The sequence below is a fragment of the Cupressus sempervirens genome, chromosome 10, assembly GCF_028749045.1.
Source record: "Cupressus sempervirens isolate cs-2001-9-10 chromosome 10, ASM2874904v1, whole genome shotgun sequence".
NCBI classification, from domain to species: Eukaryota; Viridiplantae; Streptophyta; class Pinopsida; order Cupressales; family Cupressaceae; genus Cupressus; species Cupressus sempervirens.
Genome location: NC_143127.1, coordinates 148736229 through 148752108, shown reverse-complemented (window position 1 = coordinate 148752108; position 15880 = coordinate 148736229). Strand labels below are relative to the sequence as shown.

The 15880-nt window shown below is 35.6% G+C and overlaps 1 pseudogene; it reads right to left on the bottom strand.

The window, feature by feature from the left end:
- Window positions 1-921: 921 nt before the first annotated feature.
- The window catches only part of LOC149533011 (uncharacterized), a 112608-nt pseudogene continuing 97649 nt past the window's right edge, over window positions 922-15880 (bottom strand).

Below are 15880 nucleotides of genomic sequence, written 5' to 3'. Positions count from 1 at the left end.
GAAATGAAAAGACTCCATCAGTCAACTTGATGCTAGTATATTGAATGACAATTGCATAATGGAATCAACAAAGAAGCATTGCCACTACTAACATTCCTGCTTCTACACCTTTGAACATTATAATGTCGATCAAAACTAGATCATCATCCTTAGATGTTCACATCAGCTTTGATATCTGCTTGTGATGTTTGATTACCATTCAAGTCATTGGGCTTGCTATCCGACATTCAATGCTGGGCAATTTTTATGTCATCTTGTCTCACGAGCTTTGAGAATTCTTCATAGTCGTATTGAGAGTTGCTATTTCTTCCAAACACCTTCTGAAGCTTATCTAGATCAAAGTTTTTCTGCACAATTCTAGCACTTTCATCGTTTAATGCTTGTATACATCAGATAATGGAACTTACACTGCATGTTTGGCATATGTCTAAATGGTCCACATGTTATTCTTTGGCATCAATAGTCTTATTTCATAAACTCGATGATCAATTTCAAGCCATATCTGTCTACTTATCAAGCTCGGGTTCTTCACATCAAATGCAGTGCTATGTTTAACTTAAGTTGGAGTGTGATATACCCATTATCATAGCTCACATATGCACACAATCAAAACTTCTTAGTAATGTATATCGTACCTGAGACATTTTGCTATTTTCAAACTAATCCTCCTTATAGCTACCAATAAAGTTTGCTGACTCCCAATCTCCTTTAATTTGTATTTGTGTGAAATAAAACTCATGTCTAAGAACTTTTCTTTTGCTTGATTTCTATGCAGTTAACCCCATCTCATGATGACAGACCCCCATTTTGGCATAAATTAGTTTGAAGTCCTAGAATTGTGCTTCAAAATGACAAAGAAAATGAAAGAAAGGCCTACAAAGATGAAGCACATCCCGTCAAAGTACCAAAATCTATAGGAATTCAAGCTTCACCAATTGACCTGCTATCCTTCAGTCTATCCCAAGCAAATGTGTTATTCGATAGCCTCTGGCATTCATAAGGTGCGCATCCAAGTTCACCCTGACTACACTTCTGCAAGCTCTGTGATGACTCTGTATCGTAGAAAAAGCTGAGAGAAGTAAGTGTGTTTATAGCATACTAGAATGGATTGGACCAGAACAATGCCTTCAAGAATCCACTCATTTTAGAGTATGTCACAACAACCCCTGAAGATGATACCCAGATGGAGGTCAGGATTGAAACTACAAAAGAAGCTAATGTTGGTATTGGAGCAAGGAATGTGGGCATCATGCCAAAGTAAGTGACTGAGACGGTGAAGATGAAGAGACATATCCAGTAGAGAATGAAATTGTAAATGATGTCAATTGCCAATCCCACCATGCTATTGCCAGCTCTTTTTTTTGTTATATCTATTCTAGATTGAAGCAACAACTCTATGCATCCTTTTGGTGTGCAGGGTATGAATAGAGGCCCTCTCCCTTGCATAGCTAGGCATCCAATATTTAGAGGATAGAACCCATCAACAACCTTTATCTATGCTAACAACATTCAAAATCTTCTCTTTATTGATATGTTGTTCACTATGGTAGAGGAAGTTGAACCAAAACACCATGGATAGATGGATCATTATTAAAACTCTTAACAACTCTCAGAACCTTGTCTTCACTAGAATTTTCAAGAAAGTCTCTACCTAGCAATATGATTCCCGTCTCTTCACAAGCTTGTTTCTTGCAGCGAACATAAATATCTGAATCTCTTCTTGCTCCAACTAGCACTATAGCTAAACCTGGGACCTTGCCAAGTATGTATCTCATTCTAGATACTTCAGCTGTGACTTCACCTATTATTTCTTGTGCAACCACTTTTCCATTAATCACTATTGCTATTGACTCCACAGATACTATTTTTTAGAAGTTGTAATTGTTCCTTTACTTCCCCATGTGACCCTACTAATAGGAGAATGAGAAAGTAATATCTGCTTGAGTGCTACTATAGGAAGAAAAGGTGATGCCATTTGGAATGCAATCACACTCTGTGAGAGCACTCTCATTGTTGCAGCAGCTGATCTCCTCCAAATGGAAAGTGCATCCACTCTAAATGCTATGTAAGCTTAGGAAGTAACTCATCCATACTCTATCATGACAACATTCCATTGGTCCAAACTAATGTCTTAGAAGATAAATATCCCGACTCAAGGTCTGTTCACCATTTTCATTTGCTATCCTTGCTTCAAATTGTGATGGTGTTCACAGTCCTGGCTTTCAGCAAAGAGGAGTCAATTTTTTTTGTTGCCATCGCATGCAAGAGTCTTGCCTTCTACTTTGAATGTCATGATTTGAATAACCTGTGAAGAGTAGGATGTCAGAATGTTGCCAGTATTCTTCAAACTTAAAACCATTGCATGGGGACCCACAAAGATCTTATGAAGATCTTGTGAAACCATGGCTCCCAATATGTAAAGGCACTCGATTTGAAAATTGACTGACCGTGCGCATTCTGTCAAGCAATTATTATGCATTATTGATGCTTTTATAGACTAAATTTAAAGAAATTTGGCCAAGTCTATCAGGAAGAACATTGGGTTCTTTCATTTCTCACTGTAGACAGTGTGTCAATTGCCTCCAATACTTGCAATCTCACAAAAACTGACCTTTGTGGAGTACATATTATTAAGCAAATGGAAACATCTTCTGTGAATCCATAATTGAATCCAATGATCAACGAGTTTTCTCTATTTGAGAGAAAAGTCAAGTTTCTTCACCAAGATATGCATACTAGCATTCCATCAGGCTACTTTAAGACATTTTCTATCATGATGATCATGATAATTTCTAAATCACCTGCACCATGATTAGGCTTAGCATATTCATACAAATGATTGCTCGATCGGGTGTTGAACATTTGTTAGATGGGTCACATACTTTTGCATTATACCTATATTTGTGTCCAAACATTATCAACCACAATCAACTTAATCGCATCTACTAAACCCGTACGAACAATTTTTGAGATAAGTGGAGTCATGGACTAGAGCCATCCCTATTATCAATAAGCATTTTCTTATGCAATGAAGTATGTTATCTTTATGATGTTGTATATTTCACAAACCTATTCAATCTAAAATACCTCATTCATAATAACCTTAATGCTGATAACTTGTTTCAGAACCATTATGATCATCACAAGGGCCTTTGGCTCCACATTTACACTCTGACAATGATATCACCAAACACCTAAACTAAATTTTGAACTTGTAGATATAGATCTAAATCTAAACTTTGATATTTGAACTTTTGAATCTGAGGCATAAAACTTTTACGTCTGCATCTCAAGATTATGATCTTCATCTTTTACAATGCTATGTTTAAAGAGAGTGCAGGCAACTTATGGGAAAACTGACCAAGATAACCAAATATTGAAATTCTTAAAAATGGGTGACTTAAAGTCAAGCAACATGTTAGATGGTGAAAGGAGTGAAGTAGAATACATGGTTGTATCAACCATTACCTGTACCAAAGAATTCATGGGAGGATGTTAGCATGGATTTTGATCTTGGATTATTGAGGACACAACATGGGCATGATTCTATTTTTGTGGTGGTTGACAAGTTTTCAAAGATGGCACATTTTATTCCTTGCAAGAAGACTAGTGATGTTTTTCATGTGGCAGAGTTGTTTTTAAAAGAAGTGTTAAAACTACATGATCTGCCAAAGAGTATAGTTTTAGATCAAGATACCAAATTTGTTGGGTATTTTTGGCATACATTATGGAATAAATTGAAGAAAAAGTTGAAGTTCAATTCATCACATCATCCATAGATTGATGGATCAATAGAAGTCATGAATCATAGTTTCAGAAACTTGCTAAGATGTTTAGTTTGAGACAAGCCAAAAGGATGGAACCTAATTTTACCATAAGAAAAATTTGAATATAATAATTCTATGAATAGGAATACTGGTAAATCACCATTCCAGATTGTATATGAAAGTAGTAATAGAAATTCTTTTGAATTATGATAGTTAGATAAAGGAGAGATAAGTAGTGCTAGAGTAGAAGAATTTGTTGAACATTTGAAGAACATTAATGAGGAGGTGAGGAAATGTTAGTCTCATAATGGTTTTGACATTTGAGTGCCAACACACTTAACCACTTTCTACATTGGAGTTGAGCACACTATGTATGTTGAGCCACAACATGTGCTGAGTCAGGAAATCTAACAGGTGTCGAGTGATCTTTAGGTGTCGAGTAGCCTTTAGGAGCCGAGTGAACATTAGGTGTCGAGTGAAGATCAGGTGTCGAGTGAAGATCAAGTGTTGAGTGACTTCAGGTGCCAAGCATGATACAGGAGTTGAGTGATATTTAAGTGTCGAGTCATAGACGATGCCGAGCAAAATAGAAATGCAATAGGATCCGAGTAAGCTAGTTTGTTATATGTGTCAAGCATCAGGAATCAATAAGTGTCAAGTAAGATAGATTGCACATATGAGTTTGTAACTTCACTAATTCAGATGTAAACCATTTTCATGGCCGACATATGATGAATCTCGAAGGGTTTAAGTGATAAGATCGAATCTTTTATATTTCCTATGCAATCTACATGTAGCCAATATTAAAAATGAAGAAGGCATGCAACCAATAAAAAAGTGCAAGGAATGAGCATGAAATAGAGATTCAATATGGATTGTAGATCCATATCTAACCCTAAGTCTTCAAATTTCTTTAAAAGGAAGACAAAATATTATTGAATCAAGGTGATGAAAAAAGGAGTGTATGGGGAAATTATACTGGAGTTCAGAGTAAAGATCAAAAAAAGACTAAGAGGAAGAGAGCAGTAGTGAAATATTCAATTGATCAAAACAAAGCAAGGGATACAAATGAGTATCAAATCTCAGAGGATCAAAATCAAAGAAAATAGATCAAGTGCTTGTATTCAAAAATCAAAGGATTGTAAGCTATCAGGTTTATTATACCTAATACTCTCTAGCAATTGTATTAGAAAGGAAACCCTATGTTGATAGGTTAGCTCAACAGCTATTTTGTAGATCTTTTAAATAGGTGATTAAATCCTTTAACAGGGTGACACTTCATGTAAAATGTTTGTAAATTGTTTAACCAAGTCACTATTGACACAGTGGAAAGCCTTTAACAAGGCACACCATCAGAAGTGGTCAAACATTATTGTTGCAGTAATTTTGTGGGTATCATCCGCACCCCAATTTTACCTTCTTATTCCTGGAGGGTTTCTAGGTTACCAAAATCTCAAGTGTTATGTGGTGATGCATATATGTTTTTCATGATTGCTTAATGATGATATGCATGCATGTTCATTTCAATAATATGTTATTAAGGGTTTAAAAATAGGTCAAAAGATAATATTTTTGATTCACCCCCCCCCCCCCCCCCACTCTCAAAAGCATTCTTTCCATTAACACATTCCAACAATTGGTATCAGAGCTAGGTTTTCTCAAGAAGAAGCTAACAGCTTGGAGGAAAATATCTAAAGATGGAAGTTTTCAAACTTGGAAAGATCATTGAGAACCAAGTGATAGATGTGCATCTTGCTCTACACAAGGTAGAAGAAGCTAGAGTGGAATTAAGAAAATCCTTGAAAAGAAGAAAAGAGATAGCCATAGCTGAAAATAATATAAACTAAAAGGAAATTGATACCACACAAGTGTGTGCCAATGGAGACACTAAAGAGTTTGATGCAACAATAGCAGAACTAATGGAGAAAAACAAAGTTCAAGCAGAAGAGATAAGATCTTTCAAGATAGAACATGAATCACAGGCCATAATGTTATGTGAAATCACTGAACAAAAGAAAAGGGTAGTTGAGAATAGAGTCTTGATGGAAGATGACAAAAGGAATCTTACAAACAGACTTGAAGAAAAATGTATTGAATTAACAAGGATCTCAAACATGCAGATGGATACACTTGCCGAAATGATGAATCTTCATCATGAACTCAATATGAAACATATTGAGATCTCTACTCTAAAGATGTAGAATGGACAACTGTAGAATGAATTGAACAGAGAAAAATAGATAGTAGAGAATGTCAACAAGTCAAGTGAAGCCATCAAGTACTTTGAATAGTTGATGAAATTCCCAAGATCATCCAATGATACATCAGGACCTGGATACAATAGCATTGAAGTTGGAGAATCATCAAAGAGTGGCAAGAAAAGAAGTGACAAAGGTAAGCATTCTAAACCCACTTATCATTACTGTAATAAAAGGGGGCATACTGCTAATGTTTATAGGAGTAGAATCAATCAACCAAACACACCCAAAAGAAAGGGTTACTATCACAAGTGCAACATGCAAGGATATATGACACAAGATTGTAGATCCAAAATCACAAGGACACAAAGATTTGATGGACATTGTCATAATTGTAAGAAGTATGGACATAGAGCATTTGAATGCAGATCAAAGCCTATGAGGACATCAAATCAACCAGAAAAAACAAAAGGGAATGAAAGTCACTACCATTGGGGCTATAACACTAGGTATAGCTATCATTATTGTCAAGAATATGGACATATACCCCAGAACTACATAAGAACCCATTTCAAGGGGAACTATAAAAGATGGTTGAACCAAACCATATGTTTCAGTTGCCTGAAAACTCGTCATATTAGCAAAAACTGTCCTACATGGTCAAAGGCACCCAAGACTGAAGTAAATAAGGGAAAAGAAAATATTGATGAAGAACACATCAGAACAGACATGAAGAAGACATGGCAAAAAAATAATGAATCAAGTACATCCAATGGAATGGTCATTTCACCCATAAGGTCAAGTGATCATTTCTCATCCAATTAATCACAAAATGAGCCTACAGGGCTATTACAATAAGGAAGTATCATACATCAGCCCTAAACCATGAAGAAGCAATGCAAAGTATAAATCTACATAAGACAAGATGCCAAGACAAAATTTTAAATGATGATGTCGAGCTATCTTTGGGTGCCGAGTAAAATTCTAGTGGATGCCAAGTTCCTAACAGTGATTGAGTTGTTAACTAATGTCGAGTTAAATAACTCCAATGGAAGTCGAGTGGGCAATTGAGCATTTAATGCAATGGAAATAGGGTATATTATCATGATTTCAATCATTCTTTTTCATCGCGATCAAGAAGCAAAGAAGAGATAGAGAGTAGAGTGACTTCATAGCAAAGAATCCAACATTCCAAGCAGATTCCAACCTCTTGCAATGCATTTTCATCGATCTTGAGGTATTTTCATTTGTGTCGAGCTACGTAGTTTCATATTTTTGTGTAAAGGAAACCCTAGTTTCCAAAAATGGCTTCAAGGTCTAAGAAAACCCATGACAAAGAGTCATTTGAAGTCTAGCTAGTATCTAATGAGGTCAAGCAGCCTAATTTTCATCCCATCCCTAAAGTTGCATACAAGAACGATCCCACTGGAGCCCTTTCTCACATACCCCTAAAAGTTGTAATGGTTTAGGACATAAGAAGATGCTATAATTGTAAGATAAGAGCCATAGGGGATATGGAAATAAGGGAAGCCTATGAGAAGTTGTGTGTAGATGGAGTTTTGAAAGATAAATACAAAATTGTTGAAAGGAAGGGTTTAACATGAGGTTTGAGCTTTCCCACTGTATTTAAGATAGAATGGATTAGACTTGTGTTAAGCAGAATTCATGATGGTAGTCTATGGCTCGAAGATGTTCCTACCAAGATCACAAAAAGAATCATTCATAGGGTAACTGGATATCCTACCCTAGATTGGTTCAAGACCTTGAGAAGTGAATCTAAGGAGGTTATTGAGAAACACATAGGTGCCCAACAGAATAAAAGAGAAATGACCATTCACACCATTCAAGATCCTCTCATTGAATTTATTGTTAGAGTTATTGCCCATAAATTCTATCAATCCAGTAGACTCAATAGTGTGCCATGTATTGCAATAGATGTAGGCTACAAATTGGTGAAAAAGGATCATACTTATGATCTTGCATAATTGCAATTACAATAGATTAATGAAAACCTAGCTGTTATAAGAAGGACAAAGGGTTCCCAATGCAAATTTGGAGCAATTTTGGTTTGTGTATTCTTTTATGTTCAGAATGAATTTCCTTCTTTTGGAAAAGTTACATGGAGAAATGATAGAACTATTATTACTCAAATTAATGAATATATAGAACAGATGGGAGACAATTTTGACACATTGATGACAAGCTATTTTGAGGATTTCAAGAAATCCATGAAGAAAAGGGTAAGAATACTAGTTTCCTTAGTGGAAAAACATACTAATGATATATGCTTCTTAGTTGATATTGATTTCACCTATATCCAAGTAGTAGTTCCAAGAGTGAGATGGCTAAGGCCATTCAGTTATGAGATCAACATAGATGAAGCATCTGCAGCAATAATTCCATTATTGGTAGAAGAGATAGACAAGAGTGCCCCACACTTTGGCACTTATGATGTGGTAAGGTCAAAGGTGAAAATGGAGTTAAATACTACCTCCACAATGAAGAAGAAAGATAAATTGGTAAAGAAATTTAAGAAGAAATTTGGTGAAGGAATTGAGGCTGAAGCAGAAGAAGAAGATGATGATGACAATGATGATGATGAGGATGAATAAGAGCAAGGAAAAGTGGAATTAACTCAAGGCCTAGGTGAAGACAAGGATGAAGGTGTTGAGGAAGAAGAAGCTGAGGAAGCACCAACCCAAGACAAGCCAAAGAAAAGAAAGGCAACAACATAGCCTCCAGCCTAGCCCAAAACAAAGAAGGGTGCTAAGCCAACTCAAGCCAAGCCACAAATACCAGTTACAAGGACTACCACAAGGGCATATTCACAAAAAGCCATGAAACAAATCAAAGAGAAGAAGAAGGCTCTTGAACAGACTGGTGAAGTACCAAGAAAAAGAAGAAAATATGTAGCTCAACCAAATTCTGATGAGGAGGAAAGAATAGAGTTAGAAGATATCAGCCAATTCAGAGTGGTAAGTCATCCTCCAAAATCAGCCTTAGATAAAATGTGGGAAAATATTAAGAGTGCAAGCTTTAATAATTTGAAAAGCATTGACTTCAACAAGCTCAATAAAGAAGAGCAAAACAAAATAGAGGAATCAGTATATGCCATGATGGTTGAATTCAAGACTACACCTTTAGAGATAGACGATACCATGCCTAGAGAATTATATGAGATAATTAAAAATAAATGGAATCATTGTTTGAAAATTGAAAAGGAAATAAGAGAATCTACATTAGCTCAGGTGATGCTTGACCTAACAAGAGGTCAAATAACAAAGGCTAATAAGAAATATAGTGGCAATTTCACACCAAAGCATAGAGCCTTTGATATCTTAGAAAACAAGATTGAAAATGTAGTCCCTAAGTCAAAAAAAATATGGAAATTGATATATAGCTTGACTATGGTCAAAGATGGAGAAGATGATCCCCTTGAGGGACAAAGCATAGAACATGAAGAGCCTAGTGAGAAAGAGGAGGAAGAAGTAAAGAACACAAAAAAAGGAGAAGAAGAGAAGAAGGAAGAAGAAAAGAAAGAAGAAGAAGAAAAGAAGGGAGAAGAAAAGAAAGAAATAGAGGAGGAGGAGACACAAAAGCAAGATGAAACGGCAACAGCTGAGCAGGAGTAGCAACAAGACCAGAGTGTGCAAGACACACAATTTCCACCTTCTAGCCCTCCTCATGTGCCCATCACACCTATAGAAACTATAACTATATATCATGTTCCTGACACTTCTTCTTAGAACATCAATCCTTTAACTACAGAGGATCTCAAAAGAATCCTTGACCAATCCACACAACAAGCAAAATTATGTACAGATCTAGTATTGGTTAGTGTGGATGAATTACAAAAATTAGTAGAAAACATAGTTAGAGATAAGGTGAATCCACAAGAACCACCTTCCATCATCTCTATAGCTACTAGTGGTCAACTTCAAATGCAAACAATTATTTCATTAGGAATAGTTGATACCATAGTATAGAAGCCAAGCGCAGTAGGAGATAAAGAAATAGAATAAATAAGACAAACTATTACATCTGATCCTATAGCACAAACACAAGGTGCACTTCCTAAAATTACTATAATTGATCAAGGTAGTAGACAACAAGAGGAGAAAATAGAAGAAACCCCTAAAGAGTAGGAGGCAATACAAACATTGAAAAATTTGTCTACCTTGGGAACTTCTTCAGAATAGCCAAGTAATGATGCAATGCCACTACAAATATCAGCACCAGGATCAAGTTCTACAAAAGTTGCAAGGGTACTTCACTATGGAGACCCTAAATTAGATGAGGAGATAGTCATACCAAGTTATGACTCAAAAACAATAAGCATTGATCAAATCAATGAGGTGCAGGAAGCATTGAATAGAACAAAGAGGCAGAAGATACTCAGGAAGGAGTATAAATAAAAGAAAACATTGCATGAGATTAAGGACATCTTTATGGATGCCTTCAATTTGTAGTCACCAGATGAGTCAAAGAATATCATGGAGCAATTATCAGATATTGTTGACCAGGTGACAAATGAAAACCAAGAAACAAATGTGAAACTTATGGAATGGTCTGAAAGCGAATTCCAAGGGAAAGTAAATGAAAAAATATCTAGTGAAACTGCACTTTCCCAAGTTGAATTGGAAAAAATGCTTGACAAAGTGAAAAAGGTACTTGAGAATATATTCTCATTGTACAACAAGCTGTGTGACTTTTCATACTTCACACAGGAGACAAGCCAAAGAATAATGAGCCTGGAGAGAAATCTGAAGATTTCAAGCATGCAACTACCCCAAGGTCCAGCTCAAAGTGAGAAGCACTTTAATCAAATGCTTCACACTTAGAAAGAAGTAGTTGTGTTAACAAAAGAAGAGGCCACCATCAAGGCAAAACTGATACAGCTACAATCCTCCATTGCCCCACATTTGAAAGTACTCCATAAAGAACAGGTCTATGCTAAAACTGTTCTCAAGAAAGATCCTGATCTTTCTACTTTAAATGGACTTGTTCACCTTGCTACAGAGACTGCCATCCAACACAAGTCATTGAAAATTGCCTTGCATAATTGGGATGCAGCTCTTAGGATGATTATGGAGGTAAATAGCACATTTTTGGCGAAATATTGTCTTAACCCTTAAAACCCTTTGACATAAGTGTCAAAAAGGGGGAGATATTATAGATGAATGGGGAAGAAAAGTTAATAGGGGGAGACAAGATAAAAGGGGAGCATGATATACAACACAAAATTTTGGTTACCAAGATAACATAGATAATGGCACAATCAACTCAGAGGGAGTTACAATAATTTTGAGGTATATATTGTAAGTTGCAAAATTTTGATCAAGTTTTTAAAACCTCTGTATATACAAAATAGATTAGTGAGTGTACTCATAAGGTCAGATAAATAATTCTTAGTTAAGTGTTTTTGTCACTCATGTCAAAGGGGGAGATTGTTAGTCTCAGAATGGTTTTGACATTTGAGTGCCAATACACTTAACCACTTTCTACATTGGAGCCGAGCACACTATGTATGCCGAGCCACAGCATGTGTCAAGTCAAGAAATACAATAGGTGTCGAGTGATCTTTAGGTGTCGAGTGAAGATCAAGTGCCGAGTGACTTTAGGTGCAAAGCATGATACAGGAGCTGAGTGATATTTAAGTGCCAAGTCACAGATAATGTCGAGCAAAACAAAAATGCAACAGGAGCCGAGTAAGCTAGTTTGTTATATGTGTCGAGCATCAGGAATCAGTAAGTGTCGAGTAACATAGAATGCACATATCAGTTTGTAACTTCACTAATTCAAATGTAAACCATTTTCATGGGTGACATATGATGAATGTCAAAGGATTTAAGTGATAAGATCGAATCTTTTGCATTTCCTATGCAATCTACATGTAGCCAATAATAAAGATGGAGAAGGCATGCAACCCATAAAAAAGTGCAAGGAATGAGCAGGAAACAGAGATTCAATATGGATCGTAGATCCATATCTAACCCTAAGTCTTCGAATGTCTTTAAAAGGAAGACAAAATCTCATTGAATCAAGGTGATTGAAAAAGGAGTGTATGGGGAAATTATTCTAGAGTTCAAAGTAAAGATCAAAAAAAGACTTAGAGGAAGAGAGCAGAAATGAAATATTTAGTTGATCAGAACAAAGCAAGGGATATAAATGAGTATCGAATCTCAGAGGATCAAAATCAGAGAAAATAGATCAAGTGCCTCTATTCAACAATCAAAGGATTGTAAGCTATCAAGTTTATTATACCTAATACTCTCTAGCAATTGTATTAGAAAGGAAACCCTATGTTGATAGGTTAGCTTAACAACTATTTTGTAGATCCTTTACATAGGTGATTAAATCCTTTAACAGGGTAACACTTCATGTAAAGTGTTTGTAACTCCTTTAACCAAGTCACTATTGATACAATGTAAAGCCTTTAACAGGGCAGGCCCTTAATAGGGCAGACCATCAGAAGTGGTCAAACATTATTGCTGCAGTAATTTTGTGGGTATCATCCCCACCCCAGTTTTACCTTCTTATTCTCAGAGGGTTTCTAGGTTACCAAAATCTCAAGTGTTATGTGGTGATGCATATATGTTTTTCATAATTTCTTAATGATGATATGGATGCATGTTCATTTCAATAATATGTTATTAAGGGTTTAAAAATAGGTCAAAAGCTAATTTTTTGATTCACACCCACCCCCCCCCCCACCCCCCCCCCCCTTCAGAAGCATTCTTTCCATTAAGACATTCCAACAGGAAACACATCCTAAAGATGAATACATAGTACAAGACTAAGGTAGATGTGAAAAGGAGGTATAACAAATTTTAGATTGGAGATGAAGTCATGGTTCATGTGAGAAAAGACCATTTTCCAGTGGGTACATATAATAAGTTGAAGATGAATAAGTTTGGACCATGCAAGATAGTGAAAATGCATGATCCTAGAGATTTTTATGAAGTGGAGTTGCCTGCTAAATTGAATATTTCACCAATATTTAATATTTCATATTTGATAGAGTATTATGAAGGAGGTGATGGAGATGAAGTTGCAAAAGTGCAGTGGATTATTCCAACAGCTAGCTAGGCTACAAAGGAGATTGAGGAGATATTGGATAGTCATATTGGCAAAAGTACAAGGAACAAAACTTATGAGGAATACTTGGTCAAATGGAAAGGGAGGCCAGTAGAGAACTCATCATGGATGTAAATGGAGGAGGTTAACCATCTTGGTTTACCTCTAAACCCCTGAGATGTGACGAAGTCACTTCTCAAATTACCCCGTGGATCTAATGCAGGAGCATCCTAGGTGTAAGAGCAATCTTGCATCACCCAAAAATATTTCCTTTTCATTATTTTCTATTTTAATAAGGACTAGTAGTTAGGGTGGTTACTATTTATGGGAGCTTTCTATTTTTAGTAAGTTTTTCATATGAGCTCAGAATGTTCTCCATTTTCTACATGAAGGTTCATTTTAGAGTTATAAGCCTAACATAAAAAATCTCATTGCTCAATCTTAAGTATCAAAGAAGTTATTATAGATTTTTGGTGGAAAAATTTGTAGAAAAATCTTGAGGCTCACTATTGGAGGCCTTAGATTTCCTGGATGAGGTCTGAAAACTCAACAGAAGGGCACTTGCACAATTCTAAGCCTGTAGATTAGAAGCTGGCATTTATGAAAAGTGGTTATAATAGCCAATTAGAGCAAAAATTCAAAAGTTATGGCCTTCAAAAGTTGAGATACTCAAAATATCTAAAATAATTGTCAAAGATGTATTTGGCTGATTCTATATGTATTATTAGGGTCTATTGGCCCTAAGTATTAAGTTTCATTGTCTAGAACCTTCTTGGGTGGCATAAAATTGGCTATTTAAGAAAGGCTCAAACATTGTCTAGAATAGCTTTGGCTGATAGTTCGTAGCTTGTCTTGCAAATTATTATAATGAGGGTGCCAATGTGGATTAGCATATTGTACTTGCAAATTCTGTAATTTCACATTTGTGGTGCAAATAAGAAGTCCATATTTTGTTCTCGCATTTTTTGTTGTTTCTTTTTTTTTTGTTATGGTTTATGGTATTAAGGGGAACACCCTTTATCAAAACTTATATAAAAATAAATAATTCAAGATGCTTGATAAAGTTCTTCATGTTACTTGTTAGCTATGATTTCTGCCCAATCAATGTGCATGTTCTTATCACTCAATGGTTTTAGTGAAGAAATACATCCAATTTTCCTAGTGAAAGGAATGTTGATTTCCTTTAATCGTGTTTAGGAGAGTAATCACATCTTTGATCTCAAGGATCATGTGATCTCTTGTCAATGGGTGAGGAAGGCAAGAGCCCCCTTTCTCTAGCTTGAGTAACCAGTTGTTGGAAATGGAATTATTGAATGTGTTTAGGTTAGTTAAAAATTTAATGTCTGAGAGGCCAATCGTCCAAGCTTCATATACCTTGTGTGGAAAAATCCTCAAAGAATCCATCATTGTAACCCTATTTATATAGACTAGAACTTCTCCCATATATGTTTTTATGCATCTCTGAGTGACATTGTATCTATTTCTGATGCATTCTAAAACTAGTTATGGGAAAAGAATTGACTCTGGGAGACCAATAGCTTGTAGCAATCCACTATTGATTTTTTTTTAGTAATAGAACTGGGATTGGGCTTGGATAACCTAGCCAACAACTTGTTCATATCTTCATCAGAAAAGAAGGTATCTTTTAGTGTGGACAAGAAACATGCAAGGGAAGAGACATGCTTTCCTTTTGGTAACTTGGGGTGAGAGCTAGCCATGAAAACAAAACTCAACAATACTTTTCAAAAATAGTTAAGAACAACTGGAAATGGAGGTGGTTAATAGAGTTACTCACTTAAGTGAAAGAAGTAACAATAACCATTAAGAATAATAAAAGGAACTCACCATGTAGCAAAAACAACAATGTATTTCCATGATCAATCCTATTGTAGACCGGCTATGACTCCATACAAGGGTGAGTTTTTACCTTTTTACTAATATCATAATGAAAAGGAAAGCAAACTGGAAAAGCCTTTAAATGGATACTGACATCATGACTTGACATGGAAAGTATCAATTTGATAGGGACACTAAATTCATTGATGAGAGTATTTTCCTTCACATGTAACAAATCTTTTTGCTAGACTTCAGACCAATCATTTATTGCAAGATGTCACTTTAGCCTTTTTAGAAGGATCTTGATGCATTTTTGTATTATCACTTGCAAGTCTTCTTGAAAATTATGGGCTCATGAACTGAACCTTGAACTATTTAGAATTTTAGATTCATGTTGAAAGCCATAAATATAGAGATTTAGGCATATGAAACCATCATAAACTTTGTCAAAAGGGAAAAAAGTGATGAAAAAAAGTTTGAAAGGACAGGCAATTTGAAGTTTGGTGTCAAGACATGCCCAAAATTCAATGGAATTTATGTTAAGATTGATCTTGAATACTACTTAGACAAGTTGGTTAAACTTTGAAATTTGAACTTGATTAGTTCAGAGTTCAAGTTCAAAGGCACAAAAAAAAGGTTTACATTATCGGCCTAGTGGAAATGAGAACTAGTGAATTTGAAAATTGAACTCAATTGAATTCAAGGCTCAAAGTTCAAAACCTAGACTGGGTAGGGTGTCATTAAAAAAACATTGAGAAGAATATCTAGGGCTTTTACATGGGTAATAGCTAGAACTAAGTAGGGATTCAGACCCTAAGGGATTGAAAATGAATTCAACATCTTTGGTTTCACACTAAGATAACTAACAAAATGAGAATTGAAAGGAAAGAAAGATAGAAAAAGAAAAGTAGAAAGAAAAAAGGAACATATGTACAAGAAAGGAGAGAGAATGACAAGCCTCAACATTGATAGAGTTTAAGGTCCTACCCATTGTAGTATGGG